Source organism: Rhineura floridana, chromosome 5 (assembly GCF_030035675.1).
Source record: "Rhineura floridana isolate rRhiFlo1 chromosome 5, rRhiFlo1.hap2, whole genome shotgun sequence".
Classification (NCBI taxonomy): Eukaryota; Metazoa; Chordata; class Lepidosauria; order Squamata; family Rhineuridae; genus Rhineura; species Rhineura floridana.
This window is the reverse complement of record NC_084484.1, coordinates 21061819-21074851: the sequence shown is the minus strand read 5'-3', so window position 1 is coordinate 21074851 and position 13033 is coordinate 21061819. Positions and strand designations below refer to the sequence as shown.

Here is a 13033-nt window from a genome sequence, read left to right as displayed (position 1 = left end):
AAAAATTATATGTCTTCAGCCATAACAATAATTGTTGTGTATCTTTATTGCAGGACCATGGCTTTGTTACAAGATTTCAAACCCCTGATGTCAAGAGCAGAATCCTAGAGTTTTTCAAGAAGTATTACTCAATTTTATGGCTGATATTCCCAGCCTAGAAAAATGTTTACATATTAGATAACTCTGGCTGATATTCCCTATCTAGCTGAGAAATAAAAAGTACAAAAAAAATCAAATCTCTCTGGCACCTTTTTAATGTGTTTAGCTTCTGGCAAAGGGAGGGAGGGATAGGACTTAGCATACATGCAGACACATAGGAACAAAGTTTAAAAAGAAATAGTAATTTAAAACATGCATTACTTAATTATCTTCTAATGTTGGGTGAGTTTCAATATCAATCTCACTGTGCCCCCTTCCCCAGGTAAGGCACGAGCTAGATTGGACCCTGAACCAAGCTTAGGAAGGAAAACACATTCACACACAAGTGATCTTTGGCCAAAGTTTCCACCCGCACAAAGCAGCCCTCAGTCCAACCGAGCGACAGCCTTGGTCAGATGGACAAGTTTATTTAGGAAGTACCAACATTTTATAGACCACCAGGGCACGGTAAACAGTAAAAAGATGAAAGACAGAGTCATAAGCAAAGTCGTAAACAGACATACAAAAGGCACGCTTTATCCTTCCTGTCTTCCTGTTCTTCTGACAGATCCTATCTTAAAGTTAACCCCCCCCTTGGAACAAACCCTTCATGACCAGTGTATTGGAAAAGAACAAACATGTTTTTGTTCTTTTCAGGGTTAGATGCGTCTCTGCAGGGAACACATTCTTTACCTTTGTGCTAGATATACAAAGGCAATTTCAGCAGATTCTAAATGCCAGTACTTTACAAAGAATTAACACATACTTAGCACAAGCCTAAAAGGCTAGGGAGAGATATATTTTACAATAAACATAAGCCAAGAAAGGGATAGATTAAATTCAGTGGGGTTGCTACTGGAGGCACTCATATTTTCCAGGCCAACACTAACATATTTGGCTGATTAGCAATCTTTGGGTGATATTCCCAGCCTAGAACAATGTTTACATTTCTAGCTGAGAAATAAAGTGCAAAATAAAGGACTCTGACATCTGTTTAATGCATTTAGCATCTGCCAAAGGGGGTGGGTGGGTGAGGAGTGTTTTAGGTGCCTTCAATAAAATTAGCATACATGGAGACGCATAGGAACAGAGTTTAAAAACAAATTGATTTAATTACCTTCTAACATATTAGTTATATTTGGCTGATTAGAATCCTCTGGAAACGTTTCAGCCAGTGTGTCTGAAAAGTAATCTGAAATAAATTTTTAAGAGAAAGTTTAATCCCCATCTTCTGAAAGTAATATACAGACATACCCTGCTTAACGTTGCTTAACTTAACGTTGTCTCGCTATAACGTACATGCTCCATACATCCCCGTACCCCACTTAACATTCACACGCTTTGCAATAATGTACATTTTATTGGCATGATGCCGCTGCCATCTAGTGGTGATTGCGTGCAGTACAAGTGAAGACAATTGATTCACTTAAAGTAGATTTTCACTTAAAGTATACTCTCCGGTCCCATTGTGAACGTTAAAGCGGGGTATGCCTGTATAGATAAGCCTGGTCCTTGATTTATTACCCCAGACTGTAATCCAATCTCACTCACTGAACCACAGCTTTCTACACAAATTAGTTCTTAGAATTCAGAAACACAGTTTTCTACCAAATTAGTGTTTAACTTTTAAATAAAAAATTGCTTACATAGAGAGAGAAAGAGAGAAAGAGAGAGAGAGAGAGAGAGAGAAATTTTAAAAACTACTTTATCCACACAGAAATTAAATACCTTCTAAAAAGTGATGCAGAGTTTGATCTCTCAGTTTGGCTGTTACAGAAGAACCCTCTACAATGCAAAATAAAAACAAATATTGTTCTTCACTTTTTAAAAAAAGATTAGCTTATTTGCAAATAGCAGGGACAAACATTTAAGTCAGGCATTAAATAAGCCTCATCCCGCCTAAGCTGATAGATGAGATTTCCTTCATGACCTTTGGTGCTTTGCCCTGCCCTGCCCTGGAAAATCAGTCTCTGATAAAAACAAACAAATTTGTTCTTAACTTGTGGGTCTCCTTGCTTTTAACTTTTAAACAATAGCAACTTCATGGTAACAGACACACGCAGATTGTACTCACCTCTGCCTGGTATGAGAACAGGTAAATGGCTGCTGTTTGAACTCTGCGTATCCTCATTGATATATAGTCAGCCCTATTGGCATGCGTGCCTAAGCTTTGTGATTGGTTTATGGCATGGAATTTCTTTCTTTTCCCTTTACGCTTATTGGCTGTCCCTACATCACGAGGTCTACAGCAATTATTTTTCCCTAGACCATGTGGTTGACCCTTTGTTCAGACCTTTGCATAGCTGGCTTGGAAATTCTAACATTTCCACATGCTGTCCCTACATCACGAGGTCTACAGCACTTTTTTCTCTAAACTATGTGGTTGACCCCTTTGTTCAGACCTTTGCAGAGCTGCATGATTTCTAGGAGGGCTTTGGAAATCCTAACTTTCCATATGTGTTTTACAAATTAACCCTGGATAACTGCATCCTGAGGAATATTACTTACAAGACATTACAGGTATGTTGCTTTTAAATGTTACATAGGGACTGTTTGATTATATAAACCTACATAGCTGGCTTTAAACAGGATGCTGAGGGATAGGCAGGGGGCACTTGTTTTGGGCTGGCTATCACTGCATGGTTCCCAGTAACATGTGCCTCCAGCCATTTTTTTATTTTCTCCCAGTCCTTTGTATAGTTGGCTTGGAAATTCTAACATTTCCACATGCATGGTTTTAAACAGACATAGCTGGCTTTTTTAAACAAAGCTTACTGAGGGATGGGGGGGCTGATTTAGCTCCTGTAGATTGATTGAGGGATATTGCATTCTGCTTTTCAGTATCTTCTGGGAACCTATGTATTTTATGTAACACCTTTATTTAAAACACACCATGTTTTCAAATATAACCTTTAACATCCTTCTGGGAACAACCTATCTTGGTCACCAGAGTTAATATCTCATCCACAGTTTCTTGTGTTAAAACAAGACAATTCAAGCTGTAAGCTGTTAAGATAACAACATGGAGCATGCTTTTAAAACAGATTTTCCCACATATAAATCTTAACTTCCTAGAGAGCTCAGTTTTTGTCCAGAAAAGACACTCATGGGAAATCTGACCCGGGGCATCAGTGACACAATCCATGCAATTATCCCCCATGGACTGTATTAAACAGTGTTTTAAAATGCCATACACAGCTGCTCTAACAATGCCTTTCATTTCTCCCTTATGTTTTCTTGGTAAAATATTGTGCATTTCATTGGCTTGAATGCCAAGAATGCTTCTAAGGATGAGATGGCTGGGCTGATTTGATGTCAGATCTGCAGAATCCTAAATAATAATAATTTAGAAAAATCATACACAGACCTTTCTTTGGTTTTATACTACATCATGGAAATAATTACTCCACAAACCTGCATTTGAATGTTTCCTATTGATGCCATTTTCCACAGAGCTGATGGTGTTGGCTGGGGACAAACTTCAGCAGAGTTTTCAGTTACTAGAAAATTAAGGACATGCTTTAACATATTTGCAACCTTTATTTTACACCTCCCCAATCATTTACTTTCCAAAAAAAAGCTTACCAGCATTACAGTGTTATCTGAGGTAATCGTCTCCAAAATGCTGTTCCATCTTTGGTTGATCTCATTCTCCTCCTCTTTTAGCAGTTTAGTTGGTGGGAGGTGGGGGTGGGGGAGGGGGAGGGCAGGGGGAGGTATGGGGAGGCCATGGGGGAACATAAATCAAAACCCTAGGTCTACAGACGGGTTGGGGCCAGTGATGTCATTTGGAAGGGGGTAAGGGCTGGGGGTGGGGGGAAGGTGGGGGAGGCTAGGGAGAGGGGAGGCAGGGGGCATGGGAGAAGGGGGGTCATCAATCATTTTGACAGGAGGTGGTCTTTTAGCAGTTTAGTTGGTGGAAAACAATCATCTTCATCAAAACTCGTGCTAATATAGCGCTTTTGAGGGTTAGGGTCCTCTACCACTGGCTGCTTGGTTAATTCCTCAGGATTCTTAGGAGTGCTTGCTGCTTCCATGTTCAAAGCTCAGAACAGGTCTGGGGCTGTGTTCAAAGCTCAGAACGGGTCTGGTCATGCAAAATGCCTGCTCTGGATGGGTGATGTAGCTGCCTGGGGCTGTGTTCAAGGCTCAGAACATGCCTGGGCATGCAAAATGCCTGCTCTGACCGCCCCCTTTCCTGATTGGTTCAAAACCTCAGCCTGATGGCTGCCATAGCTGTATTAGCTCAATCTGGAGGGGGAGAGTTGGAAATGGACCCCTTTGGGGTCCATTTCCAAAGGGCTGGGCTGGGGTAGGGGAAGGTGCAGGGCAGGGAAGGCAGGGGGAGGCCATGGGGGGCATAAATCAAAACCCTAGGTCCACAGATGGGTTGGGGCCAGTGATGTCATTTGGAAGGGGGTTAAGGGCTGGGGGTGGGGGAGGTGGAGGGAGGCTAGGGGGAGGGGAGGGAAGGGGGAGGGGTCATCAATCATTTTGACAGGAGGTAGTCTACCTATACTAGTTTACAACAAGTTAAAAAATGCATTCAGTAAAAACCATTAAATACAGTAAAAACAGAGGTCCACTATTGCAAAAAGTTGTCTTCGTAATTATTTGCATAAGCCTGGTGGAACAGAAAGGTTTTCATCAGGTGTTTGTTTAAATCTCTGATAGTAGAGCATTCCAGAGAACTGGGCTGATGGCACTGGAGGCTTGATTTCATGTCAATATTAAGTAAGCCTTGCCAGCTCTGGGGACAACCAAAGCCACTGCTGAAGATGATCTCAGGTATCAAGCTGGGATATAAGGGTACAAGCAGTTCTTAAAATACCCTGGGCCTAAGTTGTTCAGGGCTCTGTAAATTAATACAAGGACTTTGAACCTGGCTTGGTAGTGGATGGGCAGCCAGTGCAGATGTTTTAAGAGAGGTATCACATGTTGTTGGCTGTGTACTCCCATCAGCAGTCTGGCCTCCATGTTTTGCACCAGTTGAAGTTTCTCAACCAGAGCCAAGGGCAAACCTATATAGAGCACATTCCAGTGATCCAGCCTTGAGGTTACCAATGTATAGACTACTAAGGTCAGGCTATCCCTGTCAGAGCTTGGAAAAGTTACTTTTTTGAACTACAACTCTGATCAGCCCCGGCCGGCATGGCCACTGGATTGGGCTGGTGGGAGTTGTAGTTCAAAAAAGTAACTTTTCCAAGCTCTGATCCCTGTCCAGGTACGACTGTAACTGATGAACCAGACAAAGCTGGCAAAAGGCACTTCTTAGCCACATAGGATACTGGCATCTCTAGTGACAAAGATGAATCCTGGAGTGCCCCTAGACTACAGACCTGCTCCTTCAGAGGGAGTCTGACCCCATCCAGAACAGGTAACATGCCTATCTTCCAGCATGGGAGCCACCTACCCAAAGAGCCTCCATCTTCCCAGGATTCAAGCACGGTATATTGGCCCTCATCCAGTATATTACAGCATTCAGACACTCATCCAGAGCGTTCACAGCCTCTCTTGATGCAGATGTTATGAAGAAATAGAGCCATGTGTCAGCATACAGCTGACACCTTGCTGCAAAACTAATAATAATATCTCATGAGCCTTTCTGATGAGCCTCTGCCATCCCAGCATTCCAGTGCATCAGAGAAGGTGAAAGGGAGAGGGGGGAAACCATTCTCCTCATCTTATCCTACATACCTTAGCACTGTTAATGCTACTGCGCATATTAAAAGTGGAAAGGGATGTTTTTCCAGGCTGATGGGATGGTGGTATGTTTCTGGGTTGTGGGAAGGCTGTGAGGATGGGCAGGGGACTCCCCCCCCAATTCTTATGAACCAGAGAAGACTTTGTGGGCTGTAAAAACTTCCCCTCTTCTTTCAAGGCAGGTTTTTGAGCCCCTCAGAAGTTTGTTTCTGAGCAAACTTCACCAGCATCCATAGTGCCAATTACAAAAGTAATTTTAGACATTCTCCAAGTTAAGCCAGAAGGCAGGTGGAAGAAGAATATGGGGTACAGTGAACGGTAACAGAATAGAGCTGAGAAAATCTACCGATCTCTAGCGTTTAGCCATATTTTGCTCAATGTGATTGCCTCAGTGTTAGTTGGTGCTTTGCAAAACATAGGGGTGGTTGATTGCAATTAGTAAGAAATGTGAAAATATGACTGTATATAAAAAGTATTTTCATTCATGCTTATTTTTTGTGTATATGTATTCCGGGAGTACTATTGGAATTAAATCAAACATTTTTACTTGTTTGTAGTAGTAAGGTGTGAGCATTTTGCATTTGAAAGAACAAAAGCAGAAGATATCTGCAAGGCTCAACTTTTGTGGACATGCCTAATTTGGGAATTTGTCAGAATGTTGATATGGATTGCAATAACAAATTACTACTTAGAATGCATTGTACAAAAGCAATGATTCCCCCCAGACAATAAGATACTCACCCTATTAATCTCAAAATAATATAACCAGCAACTGGCTGATCAGACTGGAGTTCTGCAAAGAAAGGTCAAGCAAGTGTTTTGCACTTGTTGGAAAATATTGGCAAGTTGCAAAAGGATTTTCACTGACAAGACATCAAGAAAATGACTGCATAAACTCAGTGGTTTTATAATCAATCTACCTTGTTTTATATAAGCAGGTTTAGAACAGATTATATAAAAATAAGGGTTTTAGAAGAGTTTATCAAATTCCTATAGTGAATTTATTTATTTAAATTTGCATACCATCCTTCCTCCCAAAAGAGCCCAGGAAGGCAAACACCAAAATGTTAAAACAATACAATTTAAAGTAAAATAAAGCTTATTTAAAACAATTTAAACTATCTAAAACATTTTAAAACAAATAAGAATAAAAAAATAAAAGAAACATTTTAAAATGACCACATACCCTCTAGGGTTGCCAGGTCTCCGGTTTTCGGCCGGAGACTCAGGGAAAAAGGGGCTGTCTCCGGCCTCTGGCAATACTTGTTTTAAAAAGGTGGATCTCCGGTTTTCATTGGCCCCCTCAGCCACGCATGTGTGATTGACCACGCATACGTTGGGCTGCGGCTGGCCGACTTCTGCTCTTTATCATTCAGGCTGCTCAGGCAGGCAGGACTTGAGCAGCTGCCACAGTGAGGGAGAGGGACCTCTCCAGCAGCAGCAGCCCTTGCCCGCTCCCGCCACCACCCACCCACAGAACATACAGGTGAGGCGCGTGCGTGAGGGTGATGATCTGATGGCCCATGGGTGGGTGGAGGCGAGCGGTGGCAGCGGAGGCTAGGCTGGGCCAGCCTGGCTCTCTTAGCCCCAGCCCGGACTCAGAGCCAGTTACCCTGGGGCTCAGGCTGCTGCAGTCTCTGGTTGGGGACGGGGGGGCCCATCACGGCCGCTGCCATGGGTGGAGGCAAGTGGTGGCAGTGGAGCCCAGGCTGGGCCGGCTCCCTCTTAGTCCCGGCCCGGTCCAGATTTGGAACCAGAGCCAGTTCCCCTGGGGCTCAGGCAGGCTGCAGTCTCTGGTTGGGGGGGCATCACACGGCCGCTGCCGCGCCCAGCGTCTCAAAACGAGGCCCACGCCAGCAGGTGAAGCCGGCGGCCGTCCTTTCCCAAGCCTCCTGCTGAGCCTGTAGGCCGCGTCGGCCCGTCTCGGCAGCGGTTGCTAGGAGATGGGCGACGCGGCTTGTCAGCCTCAGCAGGAGCTGTGGAGGGCAGGCCAGGCTGGCTCCTTTTTAGCCCCGGAGCCAGTTCCCTTGCTCCGGAATGGACAGCCGCCGGCTTCACCCCTCCTGCTGTGGGCGCCGCTGGGCAGCAGCGGCCGCGATGGGCCCCCCCAACGGCGCCAAGCAGGAGGGGCGAAGCGGCCGGCTGGCCGGAGCAGGAAAACCGGCTGGACTAAGGAGGAGCCGGCCCGGCATGCCCTCCACGGCTCCTGCTGAGGTTGACAAGCCGCGTTGGACCCGTCTCCTAGCAACCGCTGCCGAGACGTATCAAAACAGCTACACAGTCTTTTTCTACTCCATCATATAAATTGAGGTATTTTCATAGCAAGATATAACAAAATTAATAATGTAAATTATAATTATCAGATTCTAAAAAGGAACCTAAATGGTGTTACTGTAATCTTGTAACACTTACATAGGACTAAGTCCCATTAAACTGAATCGGACTTCTAACTAGACATTTCTAGGATTGCGCGGTAAGCAACATATTGTCTAACATTATGCCAGATGCTTATTATGACATGAAACCTGGGTTTGTTCATTCAGCAATTAACCCCATTACATGGAGAAGAAAACATTAGACAAACAATTCACTTGTATTTATATAAGAAATGTATCCAAAGAAAAAAAGTATGTAAACATCTTCTTAATGGTGTTGTACCATACTTCAGCCCCCTCTAAATTGATGACTGTTTCAATGTGGTTTAAAAATAATTTGCCAATTATATGTATGGTTAAACTTTTACAGTGGCCCAAATTTGCCATCCCAATTCACAGGAGGCAAATCGAGGTGCTGCTTCAGAATTTTTAGGAAGCACAATTCTGAACCCCAATAATGTTTTGGAGGGATGCTTATCATAGTGGATGAATGGATGTGGCTTCCATTTCATCTATCTTGTTTTTAAAAAGTCTTTTAAAAACACTTCAGAATACATGTCTTCATCCTTTGCTTTCCAAATAATTTATTTTTCTATCAACACTATCCTCCCCCCCTTTTCTTTTTAACTAAACATAAAAAAGATTGTGTTGCATATCTGATTATCTCAGGGAAAGATTGTAAATTTTCACAATCTCGTTGGCTTACCTTTCTTTTGATTTTTTTTGTTCTTAACATTTTGTCCATCTTTTGCTGTCATTGGCTTATGCAACTTATGTCTTCTTTCTTGGTATGAAAGAGTTTAAATTCATATTTTCTCCTGGTGAAGGTACTTTCTTCTAAGATCAGCAAACAGAGCTGCTTTGGTTTTGCACAGTAATGATTTTTTTTTGCACTTGAATCATCATATCACCTTATCCCTATCTGCATCTGTGTTGGCATTGCTTTTTAATATATTTTTAAATCGTCATTTTTAAAATGTTTTTAAAGATTTTTTAAAAATGCTTTGAAAGATGTTTTGTTTTAATATGTTTTTAATGGTTGTGTTTTAATATATTTTGAAGTCTGTTTTTATTATGTTTTAGAGTGTTTTTAGTGTTTTTGTTTGCTGCCCTAAGCTCCTACTGGGAGAAAGGGCAGAATATAAATCAAATAAATAAATAACATGCGCACATCTTCAGTGCAATGTGAAAATGTTGCAATAATATTATTCATTATATTGCTGGGTCTTTTAAACTGGTTCCTTATACTCTTTTTTAAAATTTATTTATCTTTTAATTTTCAAGCGTAGGATTTGGTATACCAAAGATCAAATAATTATTTTGTGAAATGTTTATGACAGTGTCCATAAATAATGGTTGAATCAATGTGTGGACTTTGTATGTACTGTACAGTGTGATTGTTCTCAGTACTTTGAGTCCAAGGAGGGGAATTCTTCCTGTCACCTCCTATGTTAGTAAAGTAGGTCTAGCATTAAGTACATTCTTCTTTTTGTATTTTCTATGCACAAAATGAGCAAATGATTGCTAAAGACTGGACCTACATGTTGCATTGAATGTGTGGCTGTTGCCACAAATGGCAGCTGCATATTTCTTCTCTTTCCTTCTCTTAACATGTAGGACAACTTACTCATATCCTGACATTATGGTGCTCTACTTTTCTAATATGTATAATTGGCTGCTGATGACAGGGAATGCTGTCAAAAACACAACTGTGTAATGCCAGGACATGTGTATGGCATCGTAGATAGAGAGGTAGGGAAATGTACTGTTCTTTTCCTTAATTGAAAAATTGTCAGAGACTGATGCATATACATTCCTGTGTTGTTTATTTCTGAACAAGCCACTTGCTCAACTCCCCTGAGCATACATAGCATGAATGGGAAGCTTATGATAGAGCTAGGGCAGAAGCTAATTAAATTTTATTTATTCCATGTAACACTCTAGGAAGATGAAATGCACAGGGGCAGGAGCTCAATATTTGCTTTGCTGGCTTATTGAACCAATGTTATGGGTTAGTTCGCTATGTGGGAAATTTTTACAGCATGAGCCATAATTTCTAAGTTTATCTCAGGAAGATGGTATGGCAAAACTAGTTATGCATTTTGACTGTTGTTCAAGAAAATGTTAGAAGTTTTGTTGTTAAATTACTATATTTTAAGGATGGATATTAACTCCAAGGTAATTTTTTAGGATGTAACAGAATGGAATAAATGTCATACAACCTGCTTCTCAATCATCATTTTATGGCATTATGATCCAGTAGATTGCATGTAATAGTAAGCCATGGTCTAAAATAAACTGTGAGTTAACTGTTGCAAATGACAGGCATCCTGGTGCACACTGCTCAACTGTATGTGTCCTTCTGCTCCCTATACTGCACCAAGAGGAAATGTTAGCTTAGCTTTACATGTGAACCAGCACTCATGGTTTGCTTTCCCCAAACATACAACAAATGCTGGTTTGCACATAACTCTGATTTGTTAGTTCTCAGCATGACACAGGGAGGAAAGGGAGGAGCAGGTACCATTAAACAGTGTGCATTACCACACTGCTCTTTTGTGGTAAACCATGGGTTATGTTTTGCCATTACATGTGAACCAGGTCAGTATGTTGGACATGAATTCAATAAATGGAAGTTCGTGACTCTGCTTAGTCCTTAATTCATTGTCTGATCTTTTGCTTTCACAGTACACCCTATACACCCCATGTAGAGCCAGTGTGGTGCAGAGAATAGAGTGTTGAACTTAGTGGGGAAATGTGTATTCAGTCCCTGCTTAATCTTGCAGTGTCACCCTAGGTGAGTCATTATTGCTTAGCCTAACCACCTCACAGGCTTGATATGAAAGTAAATCAGCTGATAAGGATTGTGAGCTCCCTGGAGGAAGAGTGAATAAGATAATAAATGTAACTCAAAATATTGGATTGTATTCAACTAAATCCTACTCAGAGTAGATCCACTGAAATAAATGAACCTTAAGTTATTCATGTTGACTCACTTCAATGGGTGTACTCTGAGAAGGAGTAGCATTGAATACCACCCATTGTTTTAAAGAAAGGACATAAATTGTAAGACATACTACAAAATATTATTTGTTTTTCTTTTCAAGATCCACCAAATATCTTTTCATTGCTGTGTCTTGCACTCTTGTTGCATCATTTTGCTATATCTTACATACCTTGTCTTTTTACCCACACATTAAACCTATGTTCAAAAGTCTGACAGTAGAATTGTACATATTGCTTGTCATACCATCCATATCAGGTCTTCCTTGTCTCCCTTGTCTGCTCCATATTCAGTGCAGTTACTTTGTTCAGTTTTATTATGGCTTCACTATTCTCTGCTCTTTTCATCTTACATGGTATGACATTCCTGTAATACAATCTCCAAAGTAGTTTACAGGCTTTCACTCTTAGTTCTTCCTGCTCAGTGGTTGGTCATTATCTTGGCAACTCGCCCCAGCAAAACATTTTCACTGTATTTCTTTTCTCCTGCACCCCCAAGAACTTAGCCACGATCCAAAGAGTCCTGTACTTTTCTCTGAAACTCTTAGTTATGCACATCAGAGTTGGTTCAATTTCCTCTTCTTTCTGCAGCATCTTAGGCTGTGGTATGAAGTGGGGATGAGACTTCACAGTCACAGCAGACACAGAGAAATGCTGCAAAAAGCACTTTTGAGCTCATGACTTAAAGTTTCCTTTTTCTACTACATAGATTGTAATTATTGTGTTGGGCAAAGGCCAATTTCCATGGGAATGTATCTGCGCTGGTAGAATACAAGTTGTATTTATTAGTATTGTGATTGTATCTTTACCAAACTAGGGGTGTTTAGAATTGTCAAAGCCCATTCAATCCCATCTGTGCCTCAACATTATCCATCTTAACTGTTCTGGCCACTGGTTGGAGGCAGACTTGTTGCAAGCATAAACAGGTTATGTTATACATTTCCCAGCTTGGAAAAAATGCATAATTACTGGGCACTTCTTAAGATGAAATAACATTTTCCAACATAACCTGGTGACTATGTATATTCAGGTGGTGAATCTGTACCTGGGATGTACCACTTCAGAATGGAAATGGTGTTTCAGCTGATGACCAAATGCACCTTTATACAAATAAAGGAAAGAAAGGAAGAAGAAAAAGCTCATGTCAGGGAGAAGAATCTAGACTACCTTTCTCCTTGACATAAGAAAAGTTTGAACGTAAACCCCAAAGTTAGGGAGACTACAGAATGGCGTTCCCGCCTTGTGTGGGGGCGTGTTTGCCGCCACCCTCATTTTGGAGAAGACTCATGAAGGTTCTCGAAGGTTTCAAATGAGTCAGGTGTTATCCTTCTACCAATCAGGTGAAGGATAGAGTGGGTGTATATAAAACCTCTCCTCCCTTAGAACTTGCCTTTTTTGCCTTGCGGCACCCTCCCTCCCTCCCTTGTCAGTATGGGCTTTGCTAGTCGCCAAATTGGGGCTGAGTAGGATTTTTTTTTTTTGGAGATCCTGATTTCAGGATCTCTTTGGTTTTGCCTACTCCATACTGCTTGGTTTAATTCAATTGGCCTGCCAGGATGGGTTGTGGTGATTCTGCTATGGCAAGTGAGGTAATTGGGCTTAAAATTGAGGCGGCTGAGGTATTCTGGTAAAGGGCACTCCCTAGGGAACCATCAGGGCTTAATGTCTGGTGTGGATCTGGGGAAAGTCCTTTGTGGGACCGGCTTGAGCATAATGGTGTACGGTGGGGCCAGGATGCGGAGGCTGGAACCACACACCTGACTCCAACTAGCAAGGGGGGATAATCTTCCCACATCCTTGACTGGGGAGTTACA

The 13033-nt window shown here is 41.8% G+C and overlaps 1 protein-coding gene across 1 annotated transcript in view; it reads left to right on the top strand.

The window, feature by feature from the left end:
* KLHL1 (kelch like family member 1) overlaps positions 1 to 13033 on the top strand; it is a 283389-nt gene that overhangs the window by 174265 nt on the left and 96091 nt on the right. The window lies entirely within an intron of this gene.